General features: G+C 40.0%; 1 protein-coding gene across 12 annotated transcripts in view; it reads left to right on the forward strand.

The window, feature by feature from the left end:
- The window catches only part of SIPA1L1 (signal induced proliferation associated 1 like 1), a 362,478-nt gene that overhangs the window by 108,925 nt on the left and 236,421 nt on the right, over positions 1-17,132 (forward strand). For 2 of the 12 annotated variants that reach the window (XM_030319465.1, XM_030319461.1), the window contains exon 5: positions 3,777-3,869. The exons of the other annotated variants lie outside the window; for them this stretch is intronic. The gene's annotated coding sequence lies outside the window, so the exon portion shown is untranslated. The remainder of the gene's footprint in view (positions 1-3,776; positions 3,870-17,132) is intronic. 12 annotated transcript variants of the gene reach the window in all.

Raw genomic sequence — 17,132 nt, forward strand, 5'->3', positions numbered from 1 at the left:
ATATGCCAGAAGACTGATGAAAAGTCTATGGGAGGAAAATCTTAAAGACTGAGAAAGTTCTCTCTCACCAGTTTCATTTGTTTTGTGAACAGGAAGAAGACGTCTGTTGTCTTATTTTTTTATCAGGGGACTGTATTTTTCTCAGATCTTCTAGCTTAGTTTTTAATCTTAACAATGACATGTGTTCAGTGTAAATAATGCAAACAAATAAAAGGAAATTAAAAAAATAAAGTAAAAATTACCCAAATCCTAAACCCAACAGTATATTTTAACATTTTGTTAAATACCCTTATGTAATTTTTCTGTACACCTACAACATAAAAATACATGTATGCAATTTTTTATTTGGTTTTATATTCTGTTTCTGTTTTGAGACTTCACTGATTTTTGGTCAGTCCTATAACTGATGTCGATAGATTTATTTCTCAGGGTATCCATTTATAGCTAGAGAGTATTTTCCCAGGTTTCTGTACCCATTTATGTAAAATGCTCTAAAATCTTTGTAAGAAGAGGAGGCCATTAATTAAGCATAACTTCAGAGAAGTTATTTAGTCTGGGTTGCCAGGTTTTTCATATAGTTAAGTGTAAATAAATGATGACTAAGATTTCTTAACCAATACTGATGAAAATTTTTCTAGAGTTATTGTACACTTGTAGCATGTTCAAATGTATACTTTGGCCCCAGGAATTTATTTCTAGGAATTTGTCTTAGTGAAATGGAGAGCATGTACAAACATGTCTGTACCATTCGTTCACTGCAGCATTGCTTAAGGCAAAAATTTGGAAATTATGTGCAGTAATTTATGGCTGTATTCAATACTGTATCCAGCAATGCGTCCATAAAAATGTACATCCTAAAATATTTGAGAGAAGGGAAAATAGTCATGCTATAATAAGAGAAATGCATGTTAGGAATTGTACACAATGCCAACTTTATGAAGAAAAAGCGCTTTATTCCTCCAAATATATTTACTTTTTTATACTTATATAAAATATATAGATACATGCACTCACAAATAGTTTGATGTTTTTCTTATAAATAAAAAAATGAAGTGTAACATGCATACAGAAAAGCACACAGACTCTAAGCTTTCTACGTTGATAAACTTTTGTAAACTCAACACATATGTGTAACCATTACCTAACTTAAAAATTAGAATGTTATCTAATTCTAAAATCTTCCTCATGTATTCTCCCATTCCATCACCCTTCCTCACCCTCTTTCCCCAGTACAAGGAAAGGTGACCACTGTTTTGACTTACATCACCATGGGCTAGCTGTGTCTGGTTATGAATTTTATAAAAATGGAGTAATACGGTATGTACTCTTAGTCTGGTTTCCTTTGCTCAATATTATATTTGTGGGTATAACAGGTTTTCTCTCTCCCCATGTAGTATTCTGACATGTAACTCTACTGCAGTTTATTTATTTATACTGAACATGTTTTGTGTGTGTGTGCGTGTGTGTGCAGTTTTTGCCATCACAGCTAATGCTGTTATGGGCCCATTCTGTATGTGTTTCTTGGGCACCGAGGTGCACATTTCTGTTGGGCATCTATATCTAGGAATGGGTAACTGGGGTTGTGTTATGTGTTTGTTCAGTTTTTGTAGATAACACAGAACATTGTAGTTATACCAGGTCACCGTTGTTAACGGTGTTCGAGACTGCCAGTGGCTCCACATCTTCACCAACACTTACTTTTAGTTTTTCCTTTTAGCCATTCTAGTGGCTGTGGGGTGGTGTCCATTGTTTGTTTAGATTGCATTTTCCTGAGGACTAGTGAGAAATTGCGCTTTGACCTGAATAAATTCCCTTCTGAGGAAATCTTATGTTATTAAATCTTGTGCTAATCAACTTCATGTTAGCAGTAACAGAAACGGTTACCTTCCTCTGGCACCGAGGGCGTGTTGTACGCCCAAGTTCTTCAAATCGTCAGACCCAAAGTTGATTCTTCTGGATCATTTAAGTGGGGCAGTCATTAATAGATACAACTTGTCATGCATCCAAATTGTGCTGCTTGATGATCCAGTTTATGTGATTTTCTGTTCTATATTGAGCAAATGTTTGACACTGTGAAATATTTCAAGTTACCTGTTCGTTTTACATCATGACTGATTAAATGTTGGCCAAATAATTCAATTTAAGAAATCCGAAAGGGAAAACTTTTGGGCTTTCGTGTGCTGATTTTCCTTAGACCTGTATATCAAGAATGACTCACCCCGTTTTTATTCAGAGTAACTTTTAAAAGAATCTCACTCTACAGTAGAAAATTGCAAGTAAATTTAATGCAGATGGAAAGTGGATTTGAGACTTAAGTCTGGGTCTAATCGCTACATGGAATATCTGAAGAAGACTGGTAGTCTTGGCATCCAGTTCCTGGCTTTTAGTATTAACTTTTTTTGGATCATAAAAGGAAACTAAGACATCCTTTAATTATCCAATTACTGGTCTTAGAATAGGGAGACTTCATGGTAGAACTTCAGTCTGCCATCTTGAAATAACACTGGTATTGAGCAAGTCCTGTGTACCCAGGCTTGATGCCAAGCATTGTCATGTTTTCTTGCTGAATCCTCACCAGTAGTGTGAAATAGGTAATGTTACACCTGTTTCATATATGAGGAAGTTGAGGCCTTGAAAAAGGCCACATGATGAGTAAGTGTGAGGGGCAATTTCCTAACTCTGATTTTATGATTATATGATGGAAAATCGTAGTATTTAGGACCTTTGGTTTAAGTTGAACAACTCTGTCAACTCTTTAGATGTCCTGGGGGTACCAGTAACATATAAAAATGGAGTGCTAGTGTTTGAATCTCAGATGAAGGCCACGTAGGGTATGTTATGGAGAAAATTGTTCTTCTAGCCTCATTCTCTCTCATACTGTGCCGAGGTTTTCAAGTAATCATCCTGATTAAAGACACATTTTTCAGTAAACGCTAATACCACCAGTAGAGGTGATGAAGTTAGAGAAATTTATGGCCAAGCTTCCATCTTAAGGGAACAAAAGCATGCATTTGTTAATTTGTTTGTTTTGAACGCTGCAGCTCCTGCAGGACTCTCTGTCCTAGGTAAATCATATATGAACCAGCTCCCAAGGGACCTGAGTTCTTATGGAGATCTAAGACATATAGGAAGGTAACCTTAATACGAGGTAGAAAGGGCAACCGGTATGAGGTATTTAGCCTGGGGCAAAATGCCGCAGGAATTCATAGCAGATGACAACTTTCAGCTGAAGTCTATCAAGAAACGCTTTCTGGAGAAGGTGGCCTTGGAACTACCTTTGACGGGGAGACAGAATATGGATACTTCGAAATTGGTGTCTGGTTCCGGGCAAAGCTACTACGTAGTTTATCTTTTTATGACTGTGAATAAATATGCTAATTAAAGGAGTGCTGTAGATAAAATTTGAGAATTTTACCCTATCAACAAAAAATGGTATGTGTTGTAAAACCGTAATGTTTAGGATGAAGCTTAGGCAAAGCCCCTTTTACTTTTAGCTCTGGCCTCACCTACTCAGTGTCACCCCCACTTACGGGCCTTCTCTGCCCTCTCACTGTGGAGGTTCAGAAACGTGTGCTGCATGAGACGGGACATCCTAGGCCGTCCATGCCTTCTTTACACTTTTCATAGATGCTCTTTTCCCTGCAGGATTGCCCTTCTTATCATGTTAATATTTGTCAGAGCCTGGCACACATCCTTTGTGAGTGGAGCACGAATGAAGAATTAAATGAAATAGAATGTTGTGCTTTGTACTAAGTTCCTATTTTTATCACGCACAGGTACTTGCTCAGTTAGTTGCAGCCTGCCCCAGAAAATCATTGTAGTGTAACTGCAACAAGCTGGTTTACAAGCAAGAGGAGCTGAGTGTGCAGGTTTGTGACTTTACGTGAAAATGGTTTTACCTTTAACTATGATTGTAGGTGTGCCATTGTTTGACCACATGAGTGATTCCTGTAATGGCTGATTCTAAAATTGTTGTTTTTGGTTTTTTTTCCCCCTCATCCTTTCTCTGAAATTGTTTGGATCGGAAGAAAAGGAGGAGAAGGGCTTATTTTCACTGCCTCAATTACTCATTTAAAATTTAAAATTCTTTTGACTTTCCACAACACTGTTGAGACCACAAGATAAACTTCCTAAACTAGAAGTCCTTAATTGGCATTTTTTATGTGATGAGATTTTGTTCTCTTATAGCCTTTTAGTAATTCAAAATCCTTATTGAGGAAATTTTAGGTGCAATAATAATAGTTAATCATTATTGAATAATTTGTACCCAGAAGTTTGCTAGACTTTTGCCTTCATGATCGTATTTAATCTCCACATCATGCTATGAGATGTTGAGCAACATCCTCATGTTACTTGTAAGGCTAATCGATTTTGACAAGATTATGTCACTCGTCAGTGGCTGAGCTGGGAATTGAACCCACATCTGTTTGCTTCAGTGCCTGACCCACTGTGTTAAATTGTTCTTCCCTGTTTTTTTCTGTGTATTTATGCTTCTCTCCTCACATTTTATGGTGATAGGATACATCCTTGTTTTAGCTTCAAATGATACACTTCAGTTGTCCCTAATCCTTTATGTAACAGTATTTGTTGATTTGACATCTTAGCTACTTTGGTCAAAACACTTTCATTTACTATGGTGTTAACGGTACTTAGAAATTGTGCGGTTTTCCCCTTTAGCAGTTGACAGGGAAAAAGGTAGGCTATTTCGTTTTCACATGTGGTATCCTTTTTTAACTGGTAGTTTAAACAGGTTCTAATAGTCCTCTGAGACAGAACCTTGGAGTTTAGATAATTCTTTCACTAGTTTGTATGAAATAGCATCTCAAGTCAGTGTGTGGTGTAACTGTGCAAGAGCACAGTGCGTGGGTAGTAGCAAAGCGGCCCTTGCACACTGCCGGGCAGAGAGCAGAGAGAAGGGTCAAGCAAATGAGAAAGTACAGGGACACAGTAACTGACCCAGCATTCATAATGTGTTTAGATTGCGTTAGAAAAACTGTCAGTAAAACCCTAAGAAAGAGACTCTTAGCTCCAGAGAACAAACAGGGTTGCTGGAGGGAGGCGGGTAGGGGGATGGGCATTAAGGAGGGCATTTGATATGATGAGCACTGAGTGTTCTATGTAAGTGACGAATCACTAAATTCTGCTGATGAAACCAGTGTTATCCTGTATGTTAAGTAACTGGAATTGAAATAAAAACTTGAAGCATAAAAAAAAAAAACAAACTTACAGAAAGTGTCATAATTCTTATTGTTATAAGTAGTTAACATCTACGTTTTAAAACTATCAATTTCACATCCTGTAATGCTACAGTGGATAACTGTTTATTATATATTGGTCTGCCAGTGCTTGTGGGGTAGGGTGGTATGCTTTGCCAGTCTAACATGTCTAGACAGAACCAAATGTATGATTATATAAAATCACAGCTCAGGGATTATGGTTGAAAAACTTTAATGATTATTGGCAACTCCATGCCATTTCATATTACTTTGCATCCTTCTTTTCATGGCCTAGTGCCGTAAAAGAGTTAAAGTTTATTTTTAGGCAGAACAGAAAATGTCTAAAATGTGATATGATGTGAATCTAGTTTCTTAAGTAAAATATATTTTCCATGCAAATACATGTTTCTTGATTTGGAGAATTGAATGAACCTAAGTAAGAATGATCGCTTCCAGCATTAAAATTGGATAGAAGCTCTCCAATCTAAGAACAACAAAACCACTACTTTAAATCCAAATTAGTTTTAAATGTGTGTTGACTGGCACTGTGTCCAGGGTATTTTTTAGGAGTTCAGACTGTCCTGTATCTGTTTAGTTTTTATTTCCTGTCTTCTCCCTCAAGTAGTCTTCTGGGCAGTCTAGCTGCTAGCCTTTTCTTCTTTGCAGGAGAGAAATTTCCAGCATCTCCTCTTCCTCTGTGGAGCTGTCTCCTCCCACACAGGCTATTATAAACAAGCTACAGCGAACATCTTCTTACTGAGTGCAGGGGTTCCTTACAGAGCCCACATACTGTTCCTTCTTTTTTTAGATTTATATTTTGCCATGATTTTCCCCAGTTTTTAATAATGTCATTGGATAATCAAAAGTTTTATATAGGACTAGATCTAATGTATCAATTTTAAAAAGTGGTTATTCCTGTGTCATAGGAAGCCTTTGCCTGCCCCCTCACCTTGAGAATATTCTGTGTTTTCTTCTGAAAGCTTCATGGTTTTAGCTTAGGCTTAGGTCTGTGTTCCACGTTGAAATGATTTTATTCACATGCCATCTTAGTGATATTCATTCTTTAAGAGAGATATTACCTCTATTTTATAAGTGAGGATTTTGGCTCTCTGAGAATTTGGCACTCTAGCCATTGCATGTAATAGTAAATTTGATTTATAATTTTAGAACCTTTTGTAGATGATCATGATGAAAACTATATGGTAGGTTGTATCTGTATATACCATTTTGCTCTAAACCTTTTTGAGATGTATTTCCATTGTCACAAAAAAAAACCCACATTGTTGCTAAAAAACAAATGTTCTTTTGGTGACCATGTTTATCCCCATAAAGAAACCAGAGGTGTTAAGTGCGGAACAAGACTGCAACCTTGATGTTGCGTATATTTTATCGGGAAGAGATGTAGTGTTTATGTACAAATGTCCTGTGAAGTTGCCTGGTGTGATTTGCCTGTTAAGGTACTAAATCCTCTCGTGATAAGAAATTGAAGTGAAATGATCAAATTGACTCAGCTATTTAACCTGGCCTAATTACTTGTTTTTACTAGATACGGTACGGGGCTCAAAACTGCTATCAGCGTTCAGATGTCTCAGGGTTCTCGCTTATTCCTACTACTTAATGCCTCTCTCTGACATTGTAGTAACATCACTAGTTCCAGCATCTAAGGCTCAAGAGAATTCTCAGCAATCGGTGTTTCGTTGAGGGTCTGTGTTTTGAGTGTTTACTAGGTGCTAGCTGTGCTGCACGCATCGTATTTCTCACAACAGTCTCTTTTTCAAGCACAAGTAAAGAGAGACTTTCACAGTACACACTTGGGGGTCATGTGGGGGAACCCACTCCAGTTCTCTAGTAAATCTGAGTGGCGATTTCGCGCAAGTCCTTTCATGTGTCTGGGTTAAAATAAGTAACGCTACAGCGTGCTGGTGATTCAGTCAATTCTGAGATACGTGTGGAGTCCTCTGGGGGAAGACAAGGGGCTCCCTGTATTGGATGTGAGAGGTACGCAGAGGTGAGCCGGACAGGAGGAAGCTAATGTTACTCTTAAGGAAGCTTCACCCTGTCATTGCACTGCCCTCCATTAGAATGTATGATTAAACACATTGGAAGCTTGCTGTTGATTGGGGAGAAAGACTGTCCTTTGTTTTGAGCTGAGCAGATGAGCATCACTAAGACTGTTCACATGCATCACTTAAGGACACTGAGATTCCCTCGCAAAGCTGGTGTTGCCCCTGCTGCAAATCGGGCTTGTGTCTGCTGCAAGGGAAACGGGCCAGGTTCACAGCACTCTTCCAGAGTGGCCTTCTCACTAAGGAAACATTAGCTTCAGTTGTTAACTCTCAAAGAAAGTGGGACAGTTCTCAGGCTGCTCTTTATTTGTATAGATAAACAACAGTCATTTAATGGAGCCATGCTGAAAGCAACAGTAAAAGTCGCTGTGTTCTAATTGTAGCCTCTTAGCAAGGTTATGTTAGTTTTTTTAATCTAAAAATTCTGCCTAAGTGGAGATTTCTGTGCATTATGAACCAAATTAAATCCTTTTTCTTAAATAGTATTTGTTCTGCCGAATGTTTGCTACTCTTTCTGATTAAAATGGATTAAAATGGATGTTTATAGTCTCAAGCACATTGACCAGTTAGTTTTCACAAACTCTTCTATACTGTGCATAGGAACCAGATTTAATGGACTTAGTTATTTGTTCTTTCGGTGTATTTTGAGAACGATTTTCTGCTTCATATTTGTTCTCTTCATTTTGATTGAGTGAAGTTTTGCTAAGTGCTTTTGATCTATAAACCAGTTACTGATAGGGGCGCCTGGGTGGCGCAGTCGGTTAAGCGTCCGACTTCAGCCAGGTCACGATCTCGCGGTCCGGGAGTTCGAGCCCCGCGTCGGGCTCTGGGCTGATGGCTCAGAGCCTGGAGCCTGTTTCCGATTCTGTGTCTCCCTCTCTCTCTGCCCCTCCCCCGTTCATGCTCTGTCTCTCTCTGTCCCAAAAATAAATAAACGTTGAAAAAAAAATTAAAAAAAAAATCAGTTACTGATACATGTAAGTAGTTCATCATTTTAAGGAAGTAAGTGAAACTGGCTCTGTCCTACAACTCACAGACGAGGTTTTAGAACATTTCTGCAGAAAAATTTTCTGGCTGCAACACTTTTAATTGTCATGTGAAACCAACCATAGATTTCATTGCCATCTCAGTGTCCAGGTTATGTCAGCAGTAATGACAGTTGGTAGGTGATTCTTTGAGTCAACACCGTGTGTGGGTATTTACAAACCACCATTGGATGTTGCTGTGTCGAAGTGAGTGTTGACTATCATTTATAGGTAAAGAACTTTCTTGTCTTTGTACATATTAGGTTATGTGAATCAAGTAATATTTGCTTAGCTATTTATATGTTAATATGTTTAAAAAGAAATTTCTCTACGAAGAGGCATTAATCATTCACTATTTGTTTGATCAGATGATGGCACTGGCATTCTATTGTGTAATCATAAAATAGCTTGTCATGTTTAATGCCAAGAGCAGATGCACTTCCTAGTATAAACAGCATGCAAAGCCCAAATCTAAATGTGTTATTTAGGAGCATATTAAAATCATTGTATTTTTTGTGATTTAAAAAAGTAACTGTGGATTGCGTTGTGTCAAATTAAAAAAATGTGATTACTGCCACAACTTAAAATCTGAAGAAGCAAAATCTGGCCCATATGTTTTCAAGTATAATGTGTTATTCTTGCAGACTATGTCATGCATAGAGGTTTAGTGCATTAACTTCGGAACCAGGCTGCCTGGATTCAGATCTTACCTATACCGCTTACCAGCTCTGTGATGTTGGGCAAGTTACTTAATCTCTCTGTGCTTCAATTTCCTCCTTTGTAAAATAGTAATCATAGTGATAATAGTATGTACCTTGTTAGGAGAATGATACAAATTAATGTAAAGTGCTTAGGACAGTCCCTGGCACATAGTAAGGACAAATGAGCAAGACTGTAAAGCGTGAAATAGGTAGATGTGTGCGTTACAGGAGCTTCTCCTACAATCAGTCCCAGTTCTTTTAAAATAAGTCAGTGATGTCTTGATCAGTCAGTGATACTTGTGGAATAGCTTTCATGCTACATATTAATCTAGATTCCCTGGGGCTTACAAAAGGAATAAAAAGCATGGTTACTACTTTGAAAGCTTGCATCATACTTACATAGGTACCCAAAAGGAGATATACACAATTGAGTATTATATAGCAATGTGTAAGTGAAAAAGTGTGAATCTTTTACAGTAAAAGCAGAGCGGGAATGAAGAAGTATAAAAGGTGAATTTTGACCTTAGAGGGCAGGTGGTTCATTTGGTTGAGTGTCTGACTCTTGATTTCAGCTCAGGTCATGATTTCATGGTCATGGGATCGAGCCCCTCATTGGGTTCCTTGCTGAGAGTGGAGCCTGCTTAAGATTCTCTCTCTCTCTCTCTCTCTCTCTCTCTCTCTCTCTCTCTCTCTCCCCCTCTCCCTCCCTCCCTGCCTCCCTCCCTCCCTCGGTCCCCCTCTCCCTTCCTCCCTCCCTCCCTCTGTCCCTCTCTCCCTTCCTCCCTCCCTCCCTCTTCCCCACATGCTCTCTCTCTGTCTCTGAAATAAAAAACAAACAACAACAACAAACAGAACCCTTCATCATGCAGTGGATGAGTTCACACACATCATGCTCAGCCCTAGCCAAGAGATTGATGTGGTTAGGTGAGTAGGAGCTGGGGGGCAGATGGGCGGCTGGCCAACCTTGACTGCCTCCGTGGCTCTGGCCCTGAGCTAGTAGCAGCGGCTGGGGGTGCCTGGCAGGCCCCTTACACTGTGTCAGGGGAGCCCCATGATGTGATACCACAAGCTTTGTAAACACCAGGGTATTTAGATCAGGATAGGGAAATGATAAAGCCGGTGAGGTGGTAACATGACTTCATACCTTTGAGAAGTTTACCTTGGGGAGCTTTGTAGCTGCAGTGGGGGGAAACTTCCATTACTGCAATTTATAAAGAACCTTTGGACAGCTGAATATGAAGCCAAACGACAGGTGCCAGATTATAGACACCCAGCTACACTCTATCTGTACTAGAAAGTCACAGTGGATTCTAATAGGGAAGGGTTTGTAAAAGAAGGAGGAGCAGTTAGCAACAACAGCTTCCCGCAGTGACTTTGGGATTTTTAATCCAGGCAAGGAGACCTTTAGTTTCTGTCTGCTGTGGATTATTCTCTGGCACTTAAGCAGTCTCCAGACTAGCTGTGGGCTTTTCAAGTGGCCGTGCAGCTGGGGACACTGCAAGAAGCCTCTTACATACCTCAAAATGAAAAAATAAGCATCTCTGATATTAGCCAATTCTGCTCTCCAAATACTTGCAAGAAATGTATATAATCACAAGGAGGAGGTCTGCCTGTGGTGATCATTTGGTGGAGCTGCTTGTATGTCATTAGATTTATGTGTTCTCACGATCTTGGGTAAATTTTGTAAAGGTTTTGGGACCCTAAGGGTCATATCTGTAAAATGAGGGTGTTGGGGTAAGTAGTCTGTTGTCATGCCCAAGGCGCGAATACTGTGTATTTCAAAAGGGGTTGGAAGATTTTCTTCTGGTCTTCCAACTATACGTGGAAAACTTTGTAGAGGAGTCTGAAAGTTTTGAGGAGCTCTTTTCACTCAACAGTGTTTATCGAAGACTGTGTACCCGAGACTACTCTGGGGGGCTGGAGATAGATCTGTGAAATAAGTTGGGGTCCTTCTCCTCTAGACATCCCCTTACATTTTAAAGAGAGGGAATATATTCACAAACACACGAAGAAGTGCTAGGAATTACTATCATGTTGGATGCGGAGTTAACAAATGGGAATAGTCAAGGACAGCAGCCACTTGGCCTGAGTGGATGGTGGTGGCAGCTTCTGGTCTGGTGAATGGAGCAGATCTGGGGGGTGAGGCATCCGCATTCTGCTCTTTGACATGCATCTGGAGTTTCAGATTTGAGAGTCTTCACTGTGTACTTGGTATTTGAAGCTTTGAGACAGGGTGAATTCAGCTGATGACTGAATTTAGAAAGAAAGGGGCAAGAGATGGGGACCAAGCCTGGAGGTTGGAGGTTGGTTGTAGGAGAGGAGTAGGAGAGGGAGCTCGGTTGGCTGCTCTTGGCTTCTGTTGAGCAAGTCTGTTCAACGCTAACACGTGCTCTGCTCCTTCCCTGAGCTCAGGGACTACCTGTGTCTGTGTAGGTGTATACTGCCCCTACATATACACGTAAAGCTTAAAAAATGCCTCTTAACACACAATACTTCGTATTTGCAAAGGGCTGAGAGACGAGAGCTCTCTTGGGTGACTTCCGTCTCCCTTTCTCCTCCTCCTGCCAGGCTCATTGAGGCAGCCACGCTGTGGGCTCTCAGTCCTTCTAGGTCTGCTGGTTGAGTTGAATGTTGATCAAGAATTGGTTTCATTTTTAACAAAAGCCCGTTTTGGTCAGTCGTACTTGTTATTGTGTAATTACATAATAGGAAATTGTATGTAATTTGACTAAATGTATTGTTTTTCTACAAAAATATGCTAAATACTTTTCAAAGCTTCCAAAGGCAGGCCTCCAAAAAGAATGCTATTAAGTTAGGTATGGTCATGGCAACTCTAAAGGAATGGGGGAGTAGTTAAACTTCTGTAAGGATTCTCAGCTTGTTTCCTGAAGGCCTGCGAGTGTGTATTCCATTCTAATAAAAAAGGGAGATTGGGAGTTGTGGATGATGCTTTTTGCTTGTGATTTGTGTAAGAGTGACTAGCCTATAGTCAGTCTGGAGGCCTGTTATTCACGGAAAAGACATTCACTCTACTTCAGGAAAATGGTAAAAGACTGTATATTTCAAATTAGATGGCTAAGCTGTGTGTGTGTGTTGAGGGGTCTCTGCTAACTTAGCCTTTCCAGCTTCTAAATCAATTATCATCCTGTTACCTTAGTTCAGTGGGGTTTTACTGGGTGGACTTTGTGAAAAGCAGTCTGTTGTGCCAAAAGCCATCAAAATGCTCATGTCCTGCTTTACCACTTCTTGGGCTTGATGGCAAAAACGTTTTTCTTTTTAATTCATAAAAATTTATGTTGGGGGATGTTGATCACTTTAATTTTTGTAATGTAAAAATTAGATGTACCCTATCCATCAGATAGTGTAAACTGGTTCAGTTGTGACTTGAACACGTAGAAGACTGTTACATGATGGTCGGGCATCTGAGTTTGGAGGAGCCCTGAACTACATGGAGAAATGTGCACAGGATGATGTGAAACTGCAAAGGGTACAAAGCATTTTACACGATCTCGGAAAACCTGTGCCACGATATTAAGAGTTTACCTCTGGGTGGTAGGGTTGTGGGCGACTTCTGAGTTTATGTTTTATACTTTAAATTTTGTAGTTTTCCACTTGTGTTATTTCTGTAATTACATAGTACTTTATTATATTACAGCAGTGGATGATTTGAAGCTTTAACAAAGAGGCCTTTTGAACTTGGTTGCTGTTGAGAGGTAGTACGTCATAGAAGGACTTAAGTAAGAGGGAACATGAATAAAACAGTAAAAGTTATTTTTCGTCTTCGAAATAATTATTAACTGCTTATAATTAAAAATACAAACAAAATTACCTTTATTGTTATATAATGTGCATACATAAATAATTTTAGTGTTCATCTGTATAATAATAAAAATGACATAATATATAATTAACATGTTAGTATTTATAAATATACAAATAAAAGTGGTTTTAATTAAAAATTTTGTTTTTGTTTTTAGTCTTTATTTATTTTTGAGAGAGAGACAGAGCACAGACAGGAGAGGAACAGAGAGAGGGAGACACAGAATCCGAAGCAGGCTCCAGGCTCTGAGCAGTCAGCACAGAGCCTGACACAGGGCTTGAACTCACGAGCTCTGAGATCATGACCTGAGTCAAAGTTGGATGCTTAACCTACTGAGCCACCCAGGTGCCCCATAAAATTGCTTTTAATCTCCATGGTTGTTATTAATAATTTACAATAGATATTAATCTTTATAATAACCAACAAAGGTGAACAAGCTAGAATTTTCCTCCTTTTAGAAACAAAGAAATGGAGTCTCAGAGAGGGTCATTTCCCTACCCCAGGTTACATGGTTGGTAACGGTTGGTTTTGAACCCAGGTTTTGTGATTCTGAATCGTGTTCTGCTCCTGGCAATGTATTCCAGTCTTTTCTCCAGCAAAGTTAGGTATGGAAAGAAGTAGTAATAGGAATCTGGCTTAAAAGTCCTAAACTGAGGAACTGCTTGTGGGTAAAAGGTTAAATAAACTGGGTGAGGTACAAGTCTGTCTTTGAAACAAGAACTTGAGGGGCGCCTGGCTGGCTCGGTCAGTGGAACGTGTGACTCTGGATCTCGGAGTCATGAGTTTGAGCCCCACGTCAGTGGGTAGAGCTTACTTAAAGAGAGCAGAAATGCTATCAGAAGGAGCCTAGGTTTATGTTTTCCAGAAGGGGTGCATGTGTTGGGGAGCAGGAAGAAAATAGTAGAGCTGTTATTAAGCAGTTCTAAGAAACTAAAATTTACTGACATTCAACATTGGGGTTGAAGCTGGGACCCTTGTGTAGGTCCTGTGTCAGACAGTCAAGTCTCCCGTTTGGGGCGCGGCTGACCCGGAGCTTCTTGTGTGGGACTCCCTCGGTGCTGGGGGTGCAGAGGGGCCCTTCCTCTCTTGTTTGCTGTCAGCCTGTTGTGACTTGATGCATTTGGTCAGTAGCCTTATGGGTTGTGCTAATCAGCTTTAATTAACATGGGAGCTATAAAATTGATACCTGGCTTTAAAAGATTCCTACAAAGAACCACAGGTTGAAGGTCATGTTGATAATGCAAACCCTAATGAGGTGTGAAAAATTGGCAGAGCTGAGACTTCTCTCGGTACCAGCTATTATCAACTATGAAATGAACTGAAGAGTGAATTTTGTCTGAGAAAATTGTTTTCCTTTGTGGAACAATGGTGCAGTTACAAGACTCCTCCAGAGGAGGAGGTGTTGTGATGCAGGGGTGTCCTTAGTGCTTTTGGGGAACAGCAGATAACATCCACCAGGGGTTATGGTCCTTTTCTTAGTAGAATTTCTTTTTACATTCTTCCTATTCAGCAGGCATTTCTTGAGTATCTCTTAGGTACCAGGCACCAGCTAGAGTGATGAAGAAGGCAAAACCTTAAGAAGCTCCCAGGCTCAATCTCAGGGTGCCTGGGTGGCTTAGTCGGTTAAGCGTCCGACTTCGGCTCAGGTCATGATCTCACGGTTCGTGGGTTCGAGCCCCGCATCAGGCTCTGTGCTGACAGCTCAGAGCCTGGAGGCTGCTTCTGATTCTGTGTCTCCCTCTCTCTCTGCCCCTCCCCCACTCGCGCTCTGTCTCCCTCTGTCTCAAAAATACACGTTAAAAAAAAAAAAAGATGTCAATCTTGTGCCATAATTATAGACTGAGAGTATTTTAGTTGTAAGGGATTTGTGGAGTATCTCAGTTGACCCTGTTGTTGTTTAGTTAGGACTTCTCTGCCACGCACTGCACACTGATGTACCTGTGCCGTCGTAATACCTAGGAGCTTTCGAAATTTCTCCCCGGAGAAATTGTGTGGTGTCCTCACATAATGGCATCTAGTTTTCCTTTCTCCATTTGACTGTTTACAGTTACATTCTTAGTCCTGATTTTCTAACTTGCATTTTTGCCCGGAGGCCTTGCTAATATATTCCAGCCTGGAAAAAAAATGTTTTTTCAAACTTCTCTCTAAATCATGTAAAATGAATGAGTTTTCCTTTAAAAAAATAATGTGTATGTGAATTCCTGTGTACTGATTTTATTTTGAACTCAGAGTGTCTTTGTTGGCTGAGACTAATACAAATAATAGATAATACCCCAGAAAGGAGAGCACGGCCATAGTGGCTCACTTAACACCGTATCACTCCAGATATCAAATAGAAAGCCGTGTACCCTGTGTGTGAGTCAGATTCAGTCGTTTATTGTCAAGCTGATTATTTTTCAGCATATAAAGAACCCCAAGAAGTACTACTTTCTTTTTATTTAAGTAGGCTTCACATCTAGCATGAGGCTTGCCTCCGGGACTTGAACTCATGACCTTGATATCAAAGACCTGAGCTGAGCTAAGAATTGGACCCTTAACCCACTGAGCCACCCAGGTGCCTCTAAGAAGTAACCCTTTCTAAAAAATAATGTAATGTATACTTCAGGCTTGATATTATAATCAAAGCAGGCCTATTAAATGCTCATCTGTTCCTCTGTACTGTTCTCAAGCAAGTTAAACACATCAAGGAAGAGTTTCTCCCCTTTAGAAATATCCAGACTCAACCTTACATTTATAATTGAATTATTTTTGTAATACTGGGTGAGAGCAATGGTACCTGAAAGTTTAGTGTATCTTATCCCCACCCCCTTTGGTGGTGATGGTGGGATATTAGATCAAAAATTAGGGTTTCCCCAAGATTAGTCATAACGAAAAGATAATGGTCATAACCATAATTTATGGCAAATTATGTTAGGAGTAGAAGAAAGGGAATTCAACTATTTTAATGCTTCAGTAGAGAGAGCCTTTGAAAAGTAGAGAAAAATAGAAAGGAAAGAAAACATTCACAGCTTCATCATTAAAAATTCTATTTTAAGAATACTTTTTGGGGTACCTGGGTGGTTTAGTTGGTTAAGTGTCCAACTCTCAATTTTGGTTCAGGTCGTGATCCCAGGGTTGTGGGATCAATCCCCTGTGTTGGTGTGGAGCCTGCTTAAGAATCTCTGTCTCCCTCGCCCCTCCCTTGCTTATGCACTCTCTTTCTGTCTCTTAAAAAAAAAAGATACTTTTTAAAGTAACACAGTTTTGATTCCTTGACACTATTGAGTGGCCAGCACTAAATCATGTAGGGCCTACTTGGAAAGGAGAGGGGTATCACTGAAAGTGGGACGGGGTGACATCTGGATTAACTCTTTTAATGGTTACTGCTTTCTTTGAAATAGGTGAAAACGACTCCATAAAAAATGCCTTGAGGAAATGGAAGACTAACCTGTTTTGACAGAAATAGTGCAGAGATGTGTCTTTAAAAATGATTTTATCACGGCACTGTAGTCCAGGGTTGGATCATGTCAGCTTAGCAGTGGCCATCGAGAGCGGTCCGTCCCTCTGCTCACCCGTGGAGTAGAGCAGCAGTTCTAACGAGGCGTGTGGAAGTTCGGGCCGGGCTCGGGCATGCTGCGCACGCACCCGCCCATTTGTGGCGGTAATGATGGCAGCGTGCAGGTGTTCTCAGTGAAACTGGTTTCCTGGACCTTTTCCTTTTGTATACATAGTCTTCGAGCTTTAAAACAAACTGTATGTGCCAGTGCTCCCTGTTGAGGAAATGGGGGTTTGTGGAAACCCCATGTGGCCAGAGATGGGACCCGGTGGTAGTGGGCACCCTTTGGATGGCTCCAAGGTTCTGCATCCGGTTCCCTGATGATTCGCCTGCTTTGCAGCACCAGCATCTCCAAATCCAGGTGCCTGAATGACGAGAACTGTTGGCTCCTGTTGAGTATTGGTTTCCTTGCTGTTGAACAGTCCTAGTGTGTGTGTGTATGTGTGTGTGTGTGTGTGTGTGTGTGTGTGTGTGTGTGATTGAACAGTTAACGTTAGGAAGAAATAGTTTTTTGGTGTCTATTGAAATGTTTTATAAATAAACTTGGCTTGAATAATATTTAATACTCCATGTTCCATTGTCTGTAAAACCCATTTCTGTGGTTATATTCAGTACAGTTATTTACACAATTTAGTTATGCAAAGATGTTGTTGCAAATTTCAGATATTTTTATGTTGGATAAAAGATTAACCTGGGTTAAAATTGCTTTTGTTTTGCGTTGTTTTGTTTCATTTGGCTGTACAAGTTCTGTGAGTTTTAACACACGTGT

This window comes from Lynx canadensis, chromosome B3 (assembly GCF_007474595.2).
Source record: "Lynx canadensis isolate LIC74 chromosome B3, mLynCan4.pri.v2, whole genome shotgun sequence".
NCBI classification, from domain to species: Eukaryota; Metazoa; Chordata; class Mammalia; order Carnivora; family Felidae; genus Lynx; species Lynx canadensis.